The sequence below is a fragment of the Cetorhinus maximus genome, chromosome 6 (assembly GCF_964194155.1).
Source record: "Cetorhinus maximus chromosome 6, sCetMax3.hap1.1, whole genome shotgun sequence".
NCBI classification, from domain to species: Eukaryota; Metazoa; Chordata; class Chondrichthyes; order Lamniformes; family Cetorhinidae; genus Cetorhinus; species Cetorhinus maximus.
This window is the reverse complement of record NC_135884.1, coordinates 124,088,931-124,108,169: the sequence shown is the minus strand read 5'-3', so window position 1 is coordinate 124,108,169 and position 19,239 is coordinate 124,088,931. Positions and strand designations below refer to the sequence as shown.

Genomic DNA, 19,239 nt, shown 5'->3' with positions numbered 1-19,239 from the left:
CCGTACTGGTTTGCTGGGAGAGGCCAATCTCACCTTCCCCACAGGAGCAAACTCTGTCCTCCCCTGCCAACTCGGCAGCATCCTCCTTGAATCTGGAGATCTCCTGTATGACAGCTAGCCCTCTTCCAGTCTGGGATCTCTCCTTCTTGTTGTGGGCAAGCTTGGCCTGCATGAAGAAAAATGGATCGAATGTGATGAGGAGGGATGGAACAGAGGCTGGGAAGCGTGCATACCTCCTGTGTGCTGAGCCCTCCGCAGTGAGGGCCGAGGATGGAGTTTGTGGAGCATGGTGAGTGAGATGTCGGTGATGTTGAAGTGTCCGTGAGACAATCAGTGCTGATGTCTCCCCCGCTAATATTGTGTGAGATCTGTGAGCAGTGCATGATGCCATTATGACAGTGACAGATTGGAGTGAGCTGAAGGTTGGCTTACTCTGGCAGAGCGGATGAGATCATTCATCTTCTTCCTGCACTGGATGGCATTTCTTGGGTGGGTGCCCATCGAGCTGACCTCCCAAGCAACTGCCTCCCAGACCGGCGAGGTGAGGCTGGTGCACCTGGAGCCATCCCTCAGGTAGAGGGCATCCCAGTGCCGGTGGACTCCACGGGTGAGGGCGTCAAGGTTTTTTCTTGGGCGCAGCCATATCGAAACGTTTCCTCCACACAGCTGGAGTGAGTGAATGCATGTGTCCGGGTGGCATTTAAATGTGGTGCCCGGACCTTCGACCCCCATTAGGTAACCGCGGGGCGGATGAATCAGTTCCTGCCTTGCCATGAGATTCAAAGAGCTACTCGCCGACGTATAACTAATTAGCTTCCAGGCGTGAAATCGGACTTGAGTTCCTGCCACACCGCCCAATGGGAAACGTGCCGCGAAACCCACCCACCACCGCACTTAGTCTCCAAAATGGAAAATTCCACCCTTATTTCAGTGAGTAACTGATGAATCTATGCGACAGACAATGGTAGCAAGAAATATTAATTCATTCAAATGTAAATTGATTAGATTTCTTTCAGAATACAATATTTTGGGCTACAGTCTGAATTACCCAATGCACAAAATATGTTAAATGTAGTACATCTGAGATCTACCAACTGAATGGCTGATTAACAAATTAATAAGCTGAAGCTTGAAGTACATGGCTGAGATTTATGACTGCCATATGAACAAAGAATCAAAATTCACCAAGATCTTGCTTAAGTCAATTAAGGTGACCCATTGGTATGGGATTGTATGATGTGCTCTTTATTTTGCATTACTTTGTGAAGATTATTTTAATTATGCAAGTTTGATCATAACAGTGTGGAGGTCTGGGCATCCCTACCTCTGAGCCAAAGGCTCCGAGTTCAAGTCGCACTCCAGGACTTGATGGCCAAAGAAGGTGTGTTCATAATGTGGCCGAACAGGTTGAGTATCAACCTGCAAATCCTTCCAATACACCAATGCCCAGTGGTAAAAGTGGCAGAGTCTCCTGGTCTGCCAAAACCTGCAGAAGGCAACGGCAAACCACTGCAGTACCTTGCCAAGCATAACCATGGACCAACAGATGGAAGCCAAATCTGTCAAAGGCTTGACAACTGCTCCCTGATCTCCACAGGTTTTGCTAACACCTCTCCTCCATACCCGAGTAAGATACAAGAAAAGGACTTGTTTCATAGATGATTCATCAATTGGCCAGCAACACAATTGTGATTGTATCTACAAACACACAAAATAGGAGCATAGGTAGGCCATTCGGCCTCTTGAGCCTGCTTCACCATTCAATTAGATCATGGCTGATCTGTTTGTGTTTTGAATTCCACATTCCCACCCACCCCCAATAACCTTAGATTCTTGTTAGGCAAGGGAATCAATCTACCTCCACTTTAAAAATATTCAATGACCCCGCCTCCACCTCCTTCTGAGGCAGAGAGTTCCAAAGTCACACAACCCTCAGAGAAAAAATTTCTCCTCATCTCTGTCCTAAAAGGCGGACCCCCTAGTTTTAAAACAGCGTCTCTCGTTCTGGGCTCGCCCACAAGAGGAAACATTCTTTCCACTTCCACCGTGTCAATACTGTTCAGGATCTTATAGATTTCAGTCAAGTCACCCCTCACTCTTCTAAACTCCAGCAGAAACAAGCACGGTCTGTCCAACCTTTCCTCATAAAACAATCTGCTCATTCCAGGTATCAATCTAGTAAACCGCCTCCAATGTATTTACATCCTTCCTTAAATAAGGAGACCAAACCTGCACACAGTATTCGAGATGTGATCTCACCAATGCCTTATATACTTGAAGCATAACATCCTAAGAGTCATAAGGACTCGAAACGTTAACTCTTTTTTTTTCTCCACAGATGCTGTTAGATCTGCTGAGTTTTTCCAACATTTTCTGTTTTTTATCCCAGCTATGTTCAATTCCTCTCCTAATAAAGAATAGCATTCCATTAGCCTTCTTAATTAATTGCTCTGTTTCCCTTGCCCCTCTGTGTCAGCTGTGGCTCAGTTCATAGCACCCTCGCCTTTGAATCAGAGGGTTGTGGGTTCATGTCCCACTACCGGAAACCAAGAACTGTGATTGTACTCGAAAAAGTTGCAATCTGTGACTGTTGATAACTCGAAAGAGTTTCATATTGAGGTGTCAGCTGTGGCTCAGTTCATAGCACCCTCGCCTTTGAATCAGAGGGTTGTGAGTACATGTCCCACTCCCGGAAACCAAGAACTGTGATTGTACTCGAAAGGGTTGCAATCTGTGACTGTTGATAACTCGAGTTTCCCTCACTGCAGCCCTTCTCATTTCTTTATTTTATAAGTATTACTATTGTCAGCATTACACTAAATTTCTTGTCTTGTTCTATGTTCCAACATATCTTCTGTTCCTTATCTCTAAAGCCCCACTGTGTTGAGACTCATTATGCAGTCTCCTACTCCAGTGCATTCTTTCCCGGGAGCTACTTGACCTCCCTAAGTTATTTTCTTCTCTGGCGCTTAATACTTTTAAAATTATAGGTTTATAACACCTAACCACAATTTTCAAGTTCACCTGGTTTTGCCTTTTATTCTCATCTGTCTTTGTGATATTCTGAAATACAATATAGAAAAAATATTCAACAAGTGCCTGGCTTCATGTCAAGGTCATGACTGAGCTAACTAGGTCAGGACACTAGTTTACATATATGTGGGTAAAATATGAAAATGGTAGCATTTTCAACATTGTATTATCTTAAATGCTGAAAATGCGCCATATTTGAAAACGCAAGGGCAGATTCAAATTTCACACTGAGGCGCATCATCAAATTGAACCGGGAATTTGTATATTTAATTCCACCAAAGTTGTTTCTGTGATGCGTTATCAGACTTCAAATGGCCTAAAGAGAGAGTAATCAATTATACCACTGAATTGTTTGCTGCAGCATTTTCACAAGCCATGTCTTCTTTGTGAATTATCAACTCAAGTACAATATAATATTCAACATGCATCTGTAAATGAAAAGTTGAATTTATACACTTACTATTGTCAAAGCATCAGCCAAGAGGCTCTCCAGTAACTTTTTAACTAAATAATTTTGGCCATTGTTTATAAGACAATTTTTCTCTTTTAAATAGACTTGTCATACCTTATATGGAAGATCTAAAAGTGGAAACATTTGCATTGAAATCTCAGTAAATAAGCAGGCCTCAACAACTATCCTCCTTTTATCAATCAATATGTTTTCATAGTTTTATTCATCAAGATGTGTTGAAATTATAAAAGCACCAGCAGGGGTGTCTGAAAAGTTTCTGAAAGTAACTCATTCTGAAAACAGTACACTTCATTTTATTCAAAATCAAATTACAGACTTCTAATTGTGCCTCCAAGGCACAAATATTTTTGTTGGAACTTATCTTGCCAAATTAAACACACTGCGAGCCTAACAGTGTAATTTAAGAAACTTCCATAGATATAATGTCATATTTTTGTAGTGATTTGAGTGCTGTTTGTCTCATCTTTCCAATAGTGCTCCATTGTAAATTAGCTATTGCAGCTAAATAAAGGAGGTACTAAAATTAAAATAAAATCGGCATTTGGATCAAGTTTCACAATATTTATGGACATAAAATTTAATACATCAAAGGATGTAATTTATTTTCATGAAACAAAGTATTTATGTATATGAAAATTAAAAACAGCCTCGAAAGTGACTGATATAACAAAGTAATGAAAGTGACAATAATTTACTAGTATTTTCCGATGATTGGTTGATTATTTTACAAGGAAATATTTTTTCAAATCATTTCACTTTAACCATTTACCGCTACATTGTGAAATTTGTACAGATCCATTTTTCTACACTGCAACCCCCACTCCTCCCCCAGTAGCATAATCTGGCAGACTTTGCTGTTGGTAGGTGTTAAAAAACGTGAGCATTGGTCCATGGCCAGGGTGACACTAGGACTCATCTGAAATTAGTGTTCTGGAATTTTGTTATCATCTTTAAGATGGCAAATTATTGATGATCAAATTATTCACCAATATACAGGGAACATATTGAAGCACTGGAGGCAACAGCAACAATTTAAATTTATAGAACACTTTTATGAGACATCCCAAGGTGCAGCACAGGAGTATTATAAAACAAGTGTGACACCAAGCCAGATAAGGAGATATTGGGTCAGATGACCAAAAGCTTAGTCAATCAGGGAGGTTTTAAGGAGTATCTTAAAGGAGGAAAGACAAGAAGAGAGGCAGAGAGATGTAGGGAGGGAATTCCAGAGCTTGGTGCCATGGCAACTGAAGACATGACCACCAGCAGTGGCGAAATTATAATCGGGAATGCACAAAAGGTCAGAATTAGAGGAGCACAGGTATCCTGGAAGGTTGTGGGGTTGGAGGAGGTTACAGAAATGGGGGAGGGTGAGGCCAAAGAAGGGTTTGAAAACAGCGGTAACAATGTTAAAATCAAAATGTTGCTTAACAGGGAGCCAATGTAGGTTAGCAAGCACATGAGTGAAAGGAGAATGGGACTTGATATGAGTTAAGGCACAGAAAGCAAGATTTTGACTGACCTCAAGTTTACAGAGGATAGATTTTGGGAGACCAGCCAGGAGCGTGTGGAAATAGTCGAGTCGAGGGGTAATGGAGGCATGAATCAGGGTTCCAGCAGCAGATGAGCTGACACAGGTACAACATTGAGCGATGTTACAGAGTTGGAAATAGGCAGTGTTAGCAATAGCACGAACATGAGGTTGGCAATGCTAAAAGCCGCAAGCCTAACATCCTTAGAGGTTGAGTTATGAGGAAGGACAATATAAAATTTGGTTGTTCAAACCTGAAGTGATTTTCTATGGGCATGATAGTAAGATAGCAAAAAATTGATGAAGTAAAACCTAGAAACTTACATTTAACGATGTGTATAGTGGTTCACAGTAGTAAAAAGTAAACTTTGGGCTATCAGGAAATTCTTCATCATAAAATGATCAATCTACGTAATGTAATTTAGCAGTGGTAGGGGAAACCCAGAAATAAATTAAGAAACACCTGATCGCCACCCTTCATGGTATGGTTGTATGAACTAGGACGAGCTAAATGGCCTTCCTCATCCACAATTATCTTTTGATCTGTGCTTCACAACCATGGAGCTAGGGCTCTGACCAGGAGAAAATAGAGATTATAATAAACTTTGACGAAAGAAAATGGTTATAGAACTAAGGTTCTACCCTGAGAACTAAGTTAAAATGTAAATTGTGCACTTCTACTTTGATAATGCTTACTTGTTCTTTAAATTTTGTACTCAACTGCCAAAGCAAGGTTCTTTGAAAAATATGAAAAAAAAATCTTAAACTTGTCTGAGTTGAAACTTTAACAGTTTAAAGCTACATTTATATTATTCAGCCCATCAGTTCTTTAAATGTGTCTCTCAAGCTGCTGGTAGTTAAAACTTTGTACCCTACTTTTTCAGAGATTCCCAAATTTGGATAAAGTTCATGCCAGTAAGGAGTACAGAGGATGTACTAGGACATGGCTGGGGGTGCATAACAGGTGGAGTTGATTTTGCCTCTTGTTATACAACACACCCAATATATAATCATCAACACAACTGGGTGTGGGGTGTGCTGCAGCATATAACTAGCGACCAATGTGATACTGAGTACTTTGAGTCCACATGCATGTCCAATTTCACACCCTTGGAATTTGGAGATCTTAGTGCCCCATGGTGCAAGATGCCAGTGGCCAAAGTACAACAGAGCTACTGACACACTGAAAAGCATATGATAGACCCAAGAATGTGTAAGCCCCACACACAGATGCTGGACACATACAAGAGAGATAAGCTGAGGCGTACACAAAGAGTGAGTCAGGAATAGCGAGAAGATATGGACATAATAATAAAATGGCACAAAGAAAAACGAGAAGGAAAATTATTGGAAGTCAGAGTGACCTGAACAGAATTACAGAATGGAAAAAGTGGCAGTTTTTGTTTAACAGCAATGTCACAGGAAATAAAGTGTGCATGACAGAACACTCCTGCCTTAAAACATGTTCTACAACTCACCATGAGCAATGCCACAGAAGATCTAAATGTTATTTGATCAAATGTTAGCCATATTGTAACAAGATTGCCTCATAAAGTGAAGTGTGTGTTCAGGTTAAAAGCTTCCTGAAACTTGATTAACTTTTTATCACAAACAACTGCTGCAGCGAACTGCAGAAATACTCATGTTGCATTTACTCAGCTAATCTTCCTCTTCCTGCACTGGTGAAAGAAAACGCTCATCTAGAAGGATACATCTCTGAACAGAGGAGGACTTCAACAGAAGAGAGGGCCATAAAACAATCCTTATTTCTGTAATCACAATTTGTTTCAAGAAATCAACAAAAAAAACATAGAAAATTTATAACACAGAGGAGATCATTCGGTCCATCATGTCTGCCTACCAGAAGTGCTATCCAGCCTAATCCCAACTTCCAGTTCTTGGTCCGTAATGTTGCTATGGCATTTCAAGTATGTTTTACATGAAATGAGGGTTTCTGCCTCTACCACCCTTCCAGGCATTGGGTTCCAGATCCCTACCACCATCTAGGTGAAAAAACTTCTCCAACTCTCCTCTAATCCTTCTGCCAAATACTCTAAATCAATACCCCATGATGACTGACCTCTTTGTTTAGGGATGCCTAACATGGCCTAACAAGTTAAGCCAGTGCTGACAGAAAATGATCCAACTGGGATGTCTCCATTTTTATTTATCAGGAAGAATAAAAGTCCGAGGTTATCATCTGGAGAAGTCTGCAGTTATTAGAGAATCCAAGCATGGATTTTGGAAACAGAATTCCTGTTTTAGCTGCCTAATTGAATTTGTTGAGGAAGTGCCAAATGATGGTGGTCTGGATGGTGTATACTTTGATTTCCTGGAAGCCTTTAATGAAGTGCTGCAGGGATGGTTGTTGGCAGAGGGATCAAAAGATCTCCAAGGGTGAGGTCATAAGCACAGTTCTGCAAAATTCTGTGTTGGGACTACTGCTGTTCAGTGTCAATGCTAATGACTTAGATGAAAAGAGTAATGAAACTATTCAAGTTTGCAAATGATACAAACATGCACCTGGATATTTGGATTTAGAAGCAAACATACATATTGCAAAATGGATTTAGATACATTAGAGGAGTGGGCCTGCCCACAATAACTGACCTTTGGGTTCAGCAAAGACTAGGAATCATTTATACATCCTCCTGTCATGATTTAACCCTTTAAACTCTGGCCTCATTCTGGTGAATCTGCGCTGTATTCTGTCCAAGTTTAATATATTTTTCCTGAGGTTTGGTGCCCAAATGGAATTTCAGTACTCCACGTGGGGTGCTCTGTTAATTTCAACAAAGATGCATCCTCAAAGCAGTTTCTTCTTTCTCTGTGGTAACTATAGTTGAACTGAAAAACAGCTTTGAATGTTTCCATCGTGAGCTTGTTAAGACAGAAGCAAAAATAGCACATTTTCAACTCTCCGGATCTGCCTCAAGAAATATTCCAAACCAAAACTATCAGATGTACCAGCAAATTCAAAATATTTGACAAACTCTGTTCAGAAATTAATTCTACATTAACTCTCATATTAAAACCATCTTTTGAAAATAATCTACCTTGTGACCAAAGTGTAGCATCTCACTGTGAGTCTCAATGTGGTCAGCATTAATTCTGTAGTGAACCTGAGGAGAATAAAGTCACCTCTGTTATAAGCTATTCAGTTACTGGACACAACATAATGTTAACACTCTCCATAGGCCGGGATTTCCCGGCCCCGTTGCGGACAGGACCCACCGCGGGCGAGGCGGTGCCCCAGCCAGAAGTCCATTGACTTGCAGCGGGAGCGGAAGATCCCGTCCATTATCTAAAGTAATTTTTTTAAAAAACAAAAAAAACCTGCATTCATATAGCACCTTTCATGACCATAGGACATCCCAAAGCACTGTACAGCCAATGAAACGCTTTTGAATTGTAGTCACTACTGCAATGTAGAAAATGTGACAGCCGATTTGTGTATCGCAAACTCCCACAGCCTTGTGATAATGCCAGATAATCTGCTCCAGTGATGTTAATTGAGGCATTAAATATTGGCTAGAACACCAGAGATAACTCGCCTGCTCTACTTCGGAATAGTTCTATGGGATCTTTCACATCCACCTGAGAGAGCCGACAAGGCTGGAGTTTAACATCTCATCCAAAAGACAGACCCTCTGACAGCACAGCACTTCCTCAGTAAAGTACTGGTGCGTTAGCCCGGATTTCTGTGCTCAAGTCGTTGAGTGGGTCTTGCATCCACAATCTTTTGACTCGGTGGCAAGAGTGTTACCAATTGAGCCATGGCTGGCACTTGAAGAATGGCTGAGAGAAAATTCACTTAATCCACTTCCCCTCAGAAAAGCTCAAAAATTTGGATATCAGCAAACTGACAAAATGCTCACTGATACAATTTATATGTAACAAAATTATTTGAAATGAAATACACAAGATAAGTTTGGGATTTACTGTGAAATATTTAAACTAGGCAGTGCTGCTGTAATCATTTTGTTTCCTGCTCACCTCTCCTAATACAATTATTTGATCAGTGATTGGATTTTTAGTAAGCTACTAATATGAAAAGATTTTGAAAAATACACCACAGAGTTCAGGATTGCCGCAGTACAAACTGGGGGAGTGGGGCTGACTGGATTGCTCTGCTGGGAGCCAGCATGGACTCGATGGGTCAAATGGCCTCCTTCTGTGCCGTAAATGACTCTATGACAAGTTGTCTCATCCAATTTATGATGGAAAACACGTGGCAATGTGTTTTGGTGAATCAAAACTTAACATAACATGGTCAAGGTCAGTTCCTGTCTATTGATGGCAGATTACAATTGCCAATTGATGTAACTTTAGTTAACACTTTAACAAAGTATCACAGTATCTTTACAGTGCAGAAGGAGGCCATTCAGCCCATCAAGTTGGCACTGGTTCTCTGAAGGACCATTCCACCTAGTCCCAATCCCCTTCCTTATCCCCGAAACCTTGCACATTCTCTCATTTCAGGTAGCAATCCAATTCACTTTTGAATGCCTCGATCGAACCTGCCTCCACCAGACTTTCAGGAAGTTTGTTCCAGTCTCCAACCACCCTCTTGGTGAAAAACATATTTCCTCACATCACATTTACCCCTTTTGCCAACTATTTTGAATCTGTGCCCTCTAATTCTCGATGTTCTCTTGAGTGGGAACAGTTTCTCACTATTTACCCTGTCCATACCCCTCACGATCTTGAATACCTCTATCAAGTCTCCTTTTAGCCTTCTTTTCTCCAAGGAAAACAGTCCCAGCCTTTCCAATCTATCCTCATAGCCATAGTTCTTCATCCCAGGAATCATTCTTGTGAATCTCCTCTGTACTCTCTCCAATGAGATTGGCATGATGCAACAATCTGTCATGCCAAGTTTTGGGAATCCCCAGTAGAATGAGAGCGTAGAATGTTCTGCTGGAAAGTTGTCAATAATTAAAAAGTTCTATTCCCTGTGTTGTGATCATAAGGAGGCTGGCATCACTTATAACACACAAAGTACTCTGAAGAAATCAATGCATTTTCTTACAAATTTATAACACATAATTAAAATTTGGGTATGAAGGAAGGAAGTACAACTAGTTTATGACTATACACCTTTCGACTGTAGCAAAATTGCTAGTTTGTTTTTGCTCCTTTCCTTGCTACACCTTGAAATTTCTGAAATTCTTTCCAAAAATAAATTGTGAATAAAAAGAATCCTTCAGAGGCACTTAAAAGTATGAAACCCCAATTTCTGTCATGGAGTGATAAATCTTCAAGAATCGATTTATCATATGACTAGGTAGTTTGCTTATGAGTAAATAAATTAAAATACATAATAAAGCAGTATTCTAGTTGGAAGTTATCTATCAAAAGGTAAGACAGAAGTGGCTATCACTGCACCAGGCATGAGGAGGCACAGATTTTCCAGCAGAATTCTTCATTTCTCCCAGATCTGGGGAGGGAAAGAACAAAAATGAAAGAATTCTCAAAAAGCTAAAAGAAAGAAGAAAAAAAATTCCAGAAGTCAAATTAACAATGAAACTCCAATAAATCTAGAAGCAGAAGGCTGAAGAGGTAAGTTAAGTCAGACAGATCCTTTGCTCCTGCAGTCAAGACTGATGCTAGCAGGTACAATGAGTTCCAAAAATACCATGAGAAAAAAATTCCTTCAGAAAACTAGCAGTGGTATTCCGAGTGATTCTGAGGACGAGGGGAACTCTTGGAAGTAGAAATGAAGTAGGATGAACACCTCCATTCAAAGAGTTTGAGAACAGGTTTGCAACAGATATTCTCAGATGCATGGCAGTAGAAGTTTTTTGATTAGTTTTGGAAAATAGGTTGACAAATAAGGAAACAACTAGTTTCACAAAATCATTTCTCTGCCTAATAAGGAACAGTTCTTCAATTAGCACCCTGTTGCCTATGTACCAAATGCATTTTTTTTGTGTGTCTTAGTTGCATTTACTTTCTTTACCAAAATATTCTCAAAACTATTCAATGCATTCAAATCTCACATTGTTTTGATATTTAACAGAAAAAACATTTTTAAAAAATTTTTATTGACTGAAATTAAGTTTCCTTTAGGGTTTTCATTTAGTAATTTCTCACTGCAATATTAGAGTGCAGGAAAGGGTGCAACACACATACACATATGCAGAACCAGTAGAAGAGGCAAATGTGTGGCACAACCAGTTAGGGCAGAAATTTTGACTCATGCCAGGCCAGCAGCCTTCGATCAGTATCTCTGACAGATATGACCCCAATCTGCAAATAGACCCTGCAATTTCAGCAAGGTCAGCAACAGAACTCATCAGTGTGTACGATCCCTGTAACTGTTAGGATTGCATCCCAAGGAATTTCTCAGCCAAGTCCAAGTTCAGGACCTTTGAGGCAACTAAAGCCTTAAAATAAAAACAAAATCAAAAGATAACTTCGTAAGTAAACTTAACCCTATTATTGTGAAACATATGTTTTTCTTTGTTTGAAATCTTATTTTGGGCATGACAAGAATGAAATTGGTCTATGTCATCAGCACGAAACCGGCTCATAGCGTGTCGGCAGCTGATTTTTCACTGCGCCTATCCTCCTTCCGCTGAGTTCGCGGAACAATAGTCCAAACTCCTTTTGGAGATTCATTTCCTATTCACAATGTTGCTTTTTCTTGGTTTGAAACTAAAAATCCTGCCAATTTTTTTCCAAGACAATGGAAAATAACAACTGCCATGTTGAGAAATTGGTTATTGCCGATTTACTACAAGCCCATTTCATGCTGCTGGTGTAGACCAGTTTCACCCCCTACAAATTTCATTCACTGAGGAAAAATTTGTGGATGAAATTTTTTCTGAAAGTATTTTGAGTGATGTGTGAGGAGAAGGATAATGCACCACCACCTAGTGGCATCACCGGATAATGTTCTGGAATGTCTACTGTCACTTCACATTGGAATTCCCATTAAAGCAACATCTAATAGCAACGCTTAAATGTTGAGACATTTACGTTGAAATTCTCACTAGCAAGGTGTGCAAGACATGTTTCAATGAGATGGACACCCAACTTGAGAATTTTAACACATTATAGATAGTAGACTTCCAAAAATAGAAGGGGCCTTCCATGTGGCAATATGCCCTAATGCCTGCATCCTTGTCCTCTTTGTTATGTTTGCCAAACATCATTCTGTCCTCAACATCTTCATATCCACATACTTTTCAGCAGAAGTCACTAATTAGTGATCAGGAATAGGTAATATTTTTAAAAAGTAAAAATAAACGAATGTGAAATACATAACTTGCATTACAACCTATACTATACATGTAACATATATATTTTAACGTGTTCGTTTTTCTAGTTTTCATTAGGATCTGATGGTTGGGTGGTAGGTTGGGGGGGTAATGCCTAATTGATGCAAACATTACAGGAGGAAAGGAATAGGGTGTTTCACAGAATTTTGTGCTGGTGAACACATTATTGGCCTATTGTCTTGAGTACAAAAGAGGAAGTTATGAGCTGAAGTGAACATTGAACAAAAAAGTTGAGAGATAGATTTTAAAAAAGAAAAATACAGCAGATGCTGGAAATCTGAAATAAAACAGAAAATGCTGGAAATTCAACAAAGCTATATTGATGAAAGGCCTGAGACCTGAAATGTTATCTCTTCTTCTCCCTCCATAGATGATGTTAGACCTGCTGAACATTTCCAGCATTTTCTGTTTCTAATAAAATTATATATAATGAAGATGGGAATCTTGGGAATTTGTTGTGTGGAGTTGTTTTTTTAAATGCCAAGTGTAGAATTAAAAGTGTTTAAGAATATTAATTTTAAAATAACAGATTAATTTGTTGAATTGGTTTGCAGCTACATTCATGTTTCTCCAGCTTCTTAACTAAATTAAACAACTTCCACACCCATGAGCACTGTTGTTTCCTTTGACACATCTGAACGTATGAAAGCCAAAAACTAATTCACACATGAACAGGTTGGTGACAGCTTTGTAAATGAAATTAAAACTTACACCATGGAGCAACACTGAATATGAAATGGGATGGCATGCTTTTGCTTCTTAACTTTTAATTTACAGAAAAGTTTTGTTTTAAAGTCACAAAGAAAGATTTTGGGAGTTTTTAATCTTTTCGTAGCATTATTCTGTTCTCCATTAGTGTTGTACAAAATTAAGCATTTCCAAATGCCACTGTAAGTAAATTGAAACCTTCAATGAAACATGAACACAGCAATAAGGTTAAATATGGTTACAGATCCAGCTGTTTCTTTCTTCTCCATCCCCAACTATTTCAATCCACCTTTGCACACCAATAATGTTTGACAGTTTTAACTTACAAGCCGACTGAATTTTGGATTAACTAACTGTACAAGCCGAAGTGGAAACATATCTGTTTATGGACAGCATTTGTTTGTGGCGATGTTCATCATCTTCTTTCTTTCTAACAACTCAGATTTGCAAAACATATTCCAACTGCTCAGGGAAAAGATGTACTTCCTCTAATTATATAATACATCAGTCAGCATCCCATGGTATTTCACAGAGGAAATCAAGGCCAAGTAGGTTAGGAAGCTGAAATGGATTAAGAAGGATGGGGAGGTGGTTAGGGAGTGAGACAACACAGGAAGAGGGAAAAACGGATGAAGAGATCTATTGTACTAGGCCAGGACTCATTTCTTCAGGTGGGAAAGCAAGAGGAGAGGATAGGAGAGGGGATAAGAGGAAGAGGATTGGGACAGGGCATGTAAGCTAGGAACAAAGGATAGAGATAGGGCATTACAGAGGATAGCAATTCTATCCAGTAATAGCCAGAAAATCACCTTCAAAGGTTTCCCTGCCTGCACCGTTAACTCTGGAGTACCACAAGGGTCTATCCTGGATTCCCTCCTATTTTTCACCTATATGCAGCCCTTCAGGGGCACCATCTGAAAACACGCCTTAAGGTTCCACAGATTTGCCGACGACACCCAGCTCTGCTTCATAACCATCTCTGTCAATCTCCAACAATGTCTCTGATTTGTCTGCTGTTTGACCTCTTCATTGTCTCGGTTTTGTTCAACATCCAGTGCCAGATGAGCAGAAATTTCCTCCATCTCATACTAGGAAGATGGAAGCCACTTTCTTTAGTCCCTACCACAAACTAACACCCATTTCATCCGTCATGCTGGTCAGTGATGCTGAGCCAACCATTCACAACCTCGGCACCCTAAATGACCCTAGGATGAATTTCAAACCCATACCTGCTCCATCGCCAAGACCGCCTACTTCTACCTCCATAACATTGTCAATCTCTGGCACTATCAGCTGCCGAAAACCTTTACCTTGACCTCTGTTACATCTGGGCTCGACAATTTTAATGCTCTCCTGGCTGGCCCTCCATAAACCTGAACTCATCCAAAACTCATTCAAATTGTTTTTTTATTCATTTACAGGGATGTGGGCATTGCTGGCAAGGCCAGTATTTATTGTCCATCCCTAACTGCCCTTGTGCTCTAACTTGTAACAAGTCCCATTCACCCCTATGCTCACTGACCTACTGATGTCTGCCAGCATCTCAATTTTAAAATTCCCATCATTGTTTTTGCAACTCCCTATCTCTGTAATCTCCTAACACCCTTCAAGACCTTTGTGCACCTCCAATTCTGGCATGACAAAACAGTGTTAAGTCAGCAGGATGACAACACTTAGTTGCCAGTTTTTGGATCTGAATGTTCTTTGAAGTGGCACACTACATATTTACGCCTTACTGATTTTCACCACTCCACCATTGACAACCTCCAGTCACCTGGGCCCTAGAACTCCCTCCGTGAACCTCCAGCCCTCCCTTTCCTCCTGTAAGATGCCTAAAACCTTTCTCTTTGACCGTTCTTTTTGTCACCTGTCCAGCTTTTTAAAATTTTGTTTGATAATATTCCTGTGAAGTGTCTTGAGATGTTTACAATGTAAGGGTGATATATAAATGCAATGTTTTTCAAGCAGATATGTAAGGCTAATGAATGTTGCTGAACTAGCAGCCTGCTTCTTACTGGAATTAGAAATTCCAGAGTACTTCTTGTGTGCTTTTTAAACCCAATTCATACTCAGTTGCTGCAATAAACCACAGTTATACTACAGATTCTGACTTGGCATGACAAAACAATGTTAAGTCAGCAGGATAACAACACTTAGTTGCCAGTTTTTGGATCTGAACGTTTTTTGAAGTGGCATACTACATTTTCCCAGACAAGCTGATGAATTACTTACAGTTGTGTATTTTATCTGCCAGCTCATAAAAATTTGTCCAAAGCCAGCACTTCCCCCACCCCCTCATCTCAAGAAGCCAGAAGACCTTTCACCAGATGTTTTATCTGCAAGGCAGATTACTATAATCAAAAGAAACGGTTTTGTCAAGATATCATCCAACTTTTTAATCATGCTATATGACTGCTGCAATCAGCTGTTTCCAAGGCTATTGAGTTTTAGATCCAAGTTAGTCTTACAATTGTGCCCAATAATTCAGCATTGACACTGCCATTCTAAATATCTGATTCACCTTACATGTTTAAGCAGCTAAGCATTCTGAAGTTTATTATAACTCACTGAGTTAAGGCCAAGTGCAGTGCTCAGGGCAACCAGGGTTAAAGTATCAGACCAGAGAGGGGTAAAGGAGGAGGAGACAAGAGGGGGAGGAGAGAGTGAAGGCAGACAGGAGGGAAGGTGGATTTGGAATGGAAAGGCTATGGGGAAAAGAAGAGTGCGGAGGGAAATAGAAGGGAAAAGAAAAGATGGAGAGAAGAGCTCTACTTGCCAAAGGCAATGGTCAAACTGCTTTTCACTCATCTAGGCCTGATCTTCTGGTCAGTAGGGGACAGAAAGTTCTGCTGTTGTTGAGGTCGTGGGTGGAAGGAGGAAGGGATATTATCCATGGTCAGCTATGTACTCAGTTGGACAGGGTGGATAAATCAATAATGTTTCTTTCACTATGACTTGTTCCTTATTTTTAAGGGGGGAGGAAAGGTTGAGGGTTTTCTCAAGCTCCAGATTTCTGCTCAGTGGGACTAAGTGATTTACTGACATGCCGTAGGACTCCAGGACCATTAATCCTCTGTCTGACCATCAGCAATTCAATGTGTGGTAATGATGGAGCGTGGGGTGGGGGTGGTGGAAAGAGAAGGTTAAAGGAGAACCTTTCACTAAGCAACTGTCATTTTCTGGAAATAGATGGGGGAGTGTTGAACATAAGGATCGAGAATTTCTTATTTATTGGTGCATTTGTACTGCATGGTGGAGTTGGGGAGGCGATTTTATACTAATACTTGGAGCTCAGTACATGGTGGAGATGGGAGTGGAGGAGACCATTTGCTGTACTTCCTTGAATTGTAGAGAAGGATTGTTTGCAGATTAGGAACTTCTCAGTGCATTCTAGGCATGCTTTCCATTCAAAGTCTTAGGTCAGTGTAGGATTAGCACACAGAACTGATGTACATTTTAAAAAGGAGAAGGCTCAAAATGTAGGCATTTTTCTTTGATGGGTCATTTTTGAATTTGGTATGAAGAATGGTTTTCTGTAAATGTTTGCTTCTGATCCTGTTCAAGATGGTGACATCACTTTTAGCAATGAATATCAATGGTTTCTATTCAGAGAGGTTACAGAGGGAGTTTTTTTTAATAGTCATCCTCACCTGCAGAGCCAGCAATAAGCCTACAATTGCAGAGACTTCTCTTTTTTAAAAAAAAGGTTTATGTAATAGAGCCAGAGGAGAACTTTCACCATCGAAACTGCTAATCTCACACCAGGACTTCAATGTATAATTTCGGCTGATACTCCAAAGCGCCTCAGAGTGTGCTACATGGTCAGAAAAGCCATTCTTAAGAAGAGACATTAAACTAAGACCTCCCAAATTAATGCTGAAAACTGTAATGAGAAGATAGTGGGATTAGTATTCTGGAAGGCTAAGATCACATGGGATGAAGGACATTATTTATACAAACTTATTTTGCAAACTGCTCACATTACTCACAAAATAGGAGAAATCTGGAAATGTATGTTTAAACATGGTCGGGTCTTTCTGCTGCCTGAAATTTTCACAATTAGAAACTACCCAAAGTAGGTTACCCGTATTTGTTTTAAACTTCAAGTTTTACTTTGCATCAGCTGGAACCCCTGAAAGTAATGTGCAGCGGTAGCAGTGTGAAACCAATTTTGCCACCAATAGCAAATTAATTTCTCAGGAATGAGCAACATTATGATACAAAACACTGCATCGCACCAAAACCAAACACACAGGATAACTGGGGATGAATGGAATTGTCCAGCATCTTTTATAGGGCACCTCATCATGCTTCACAACCAAATACTCCAAAAGCAGTGTCTTCTGCTGCTCTGGTTAGATTAGATGAACACTTTACAAACGGATTCAGTAATTAGAATCTGATGGAATTTATGGCAATGTACTAAGGTTCAAAATGCCAATGTTCATTTGGATGCTTCAGAATACTGAAGTGCAAAAGAACAGAGATCAACACAGCATTCACTATAGAGTTAAAAAAAATCTGAATCAACTATTTAAGAAAAGCTGAAAATAATTAACATTTCTGCGATACACTAACTGGTTTTGAACTTGGATAAGTCAAACTCAGTTACAAGATTGTTACCGTAACTGAACTCAGCCCATAGTCAGAAATTATATTCAGATGTCAGTACAGTTTTTGTTTGCTTGGTCATATTATTGTAGGCTTTTAGTCAAACAGTTGTGTCACTGTTTGTAACTGTATGTTTATTTGTCGAAGCAAACGCTAATTTGATTGACATCCTTTAGCCCACACAGGCTGCAGAGCCCTTTATCCATTGCCAGAAAATTTCAGGTACTGGATTAGGTTTTCAATTTTAAAAAAAATTTAGCAGTTTGTCTGGCTCACGCTCTACAAATCAGCAAGCACCGTGCCCAGTCTGTCCTTTCCACCAAGAAAAATTAGCTGCAAGAATTAGTTCAGACAAGGTTCAAAAGAAACTTGAAAATTCTAACTTTCTATTAGGGTAGCCATAATTCCCTGATGCATTTGCATCCAAAACATTAAGAACATGGCAGTCACAAAAACATGCATCTTGCCCAAGAGAATAGTATTTACTGTGCACAAAGTCCCACTGTCAGTGAACTAAACAATGTTGTGAGCTCCTTCTACTATCTGATCAAACAAATAGAAGCTCACAGCTCATGAACAAAAGTAAAAAAATAAAACCATAAAACCATACTGCTCCATGGTGTAGAGAAGTCCTGGTCTGTACTGATGAGTTCCCAGATGAAAATGAAAAAGCGTGCAAGCGCGAGTCTGGGTAACCAAACAACCACGTTTTAGTATGCTCTTGTATCACGACACCCTTGATTCCTTGCGCTTGTCTTTTGGTATTTACCAATTGTGTTATGAAAAATCCATCTCCTCAATCATTCTCCACCAAATATTCTACCAAAATAAATTGTGCAAGAAATAGCTGCCTTGACTGTTCTAATCCCACCTCTATATTAATCCCTAAAGAAACAAAAGATAAACCCATTCCTCTTTCACAAGCAGAGCTCACCCTACATGACAAGAATATCCAAGGCCCTGGACGGAATTTTCTGTGCCCACTGGTGCCAGGTGTGATTGATGGAATGGGCGGACAATATGGAGCGATCGTCTGTTCAGCCCGCCAACAGCGGGCCGCGTTTCCCGCCATCAGATGTTGGGAACCTCATTGTAATACATCAGCATATCATTATCAGGCCAGCCCGCTGGAATCGTTCTCCCACCTCCCTCCCTGCTGGATCATCCATCCAAGTCGGCGGGAAAGCATGCCAACGTGTTTCACAACAGCACATAAGCAAAGTGCATCTGGCAGCCTGCCCTTCAAGGGGAACTCGGAGATGAGTACACAGTAACATTGTGCAGCGCCTACCGGGGTCGCCTGTTGGACTTCAAGCTTCGGGGCATTGGGGGGTTGGGGTTAAGGGCGGCCTTGCCGCTGAGGTGACTGGTGGCGGCGGGGTGGGGGGGGGGGGGGCAAGGGCAGACCTGCCATTGAATATAGCGTATTTGGGGTGGGGAGGTAGGGTGGGTGAGAGAAGTGGCCATGCATTCAGGAAACCTGTATAAAGTGACCACTCCTGTGCAACAGAGAAAGTTCAGGCGCAGCCACAGTGATACGATTAGGGTCGGGCTCCTAGCTTATCTGCCCACTCAAGTAACACAGAGGCATCAAAGTG

At 40.4% G+C, this 19,239-nt stretch overlaps 1 protein-coding gene across 9 annotated transcripts in view; it reads right to left on the bottom strand.

The window, feature by feature from the left end:
• znf469 (zinc finger protein 469) overlaps positions 1-19,239 on the bottom strand; it is a 1,056,360-nt gene that overhangs the window by 889,899 nt on the left and 147,222 nt on the right. For 2 of the 9 annotated variants that reach the window (XR_013576942.1, XR_013576943.1), the window contains exon 3: positions 8,093-8,158. The exons of the other annotated variants lie outside the window; for them this stretch is intronic. The gene's annotated coding sequence lies outside the window, so the exon portion shown is untranslated. Of the gene's footprint in view, positions 1-8,092; positions 8,159-19,239 lie in introns of those variants that run through there. 9 annotated transcript variants of the gene reach the window in all.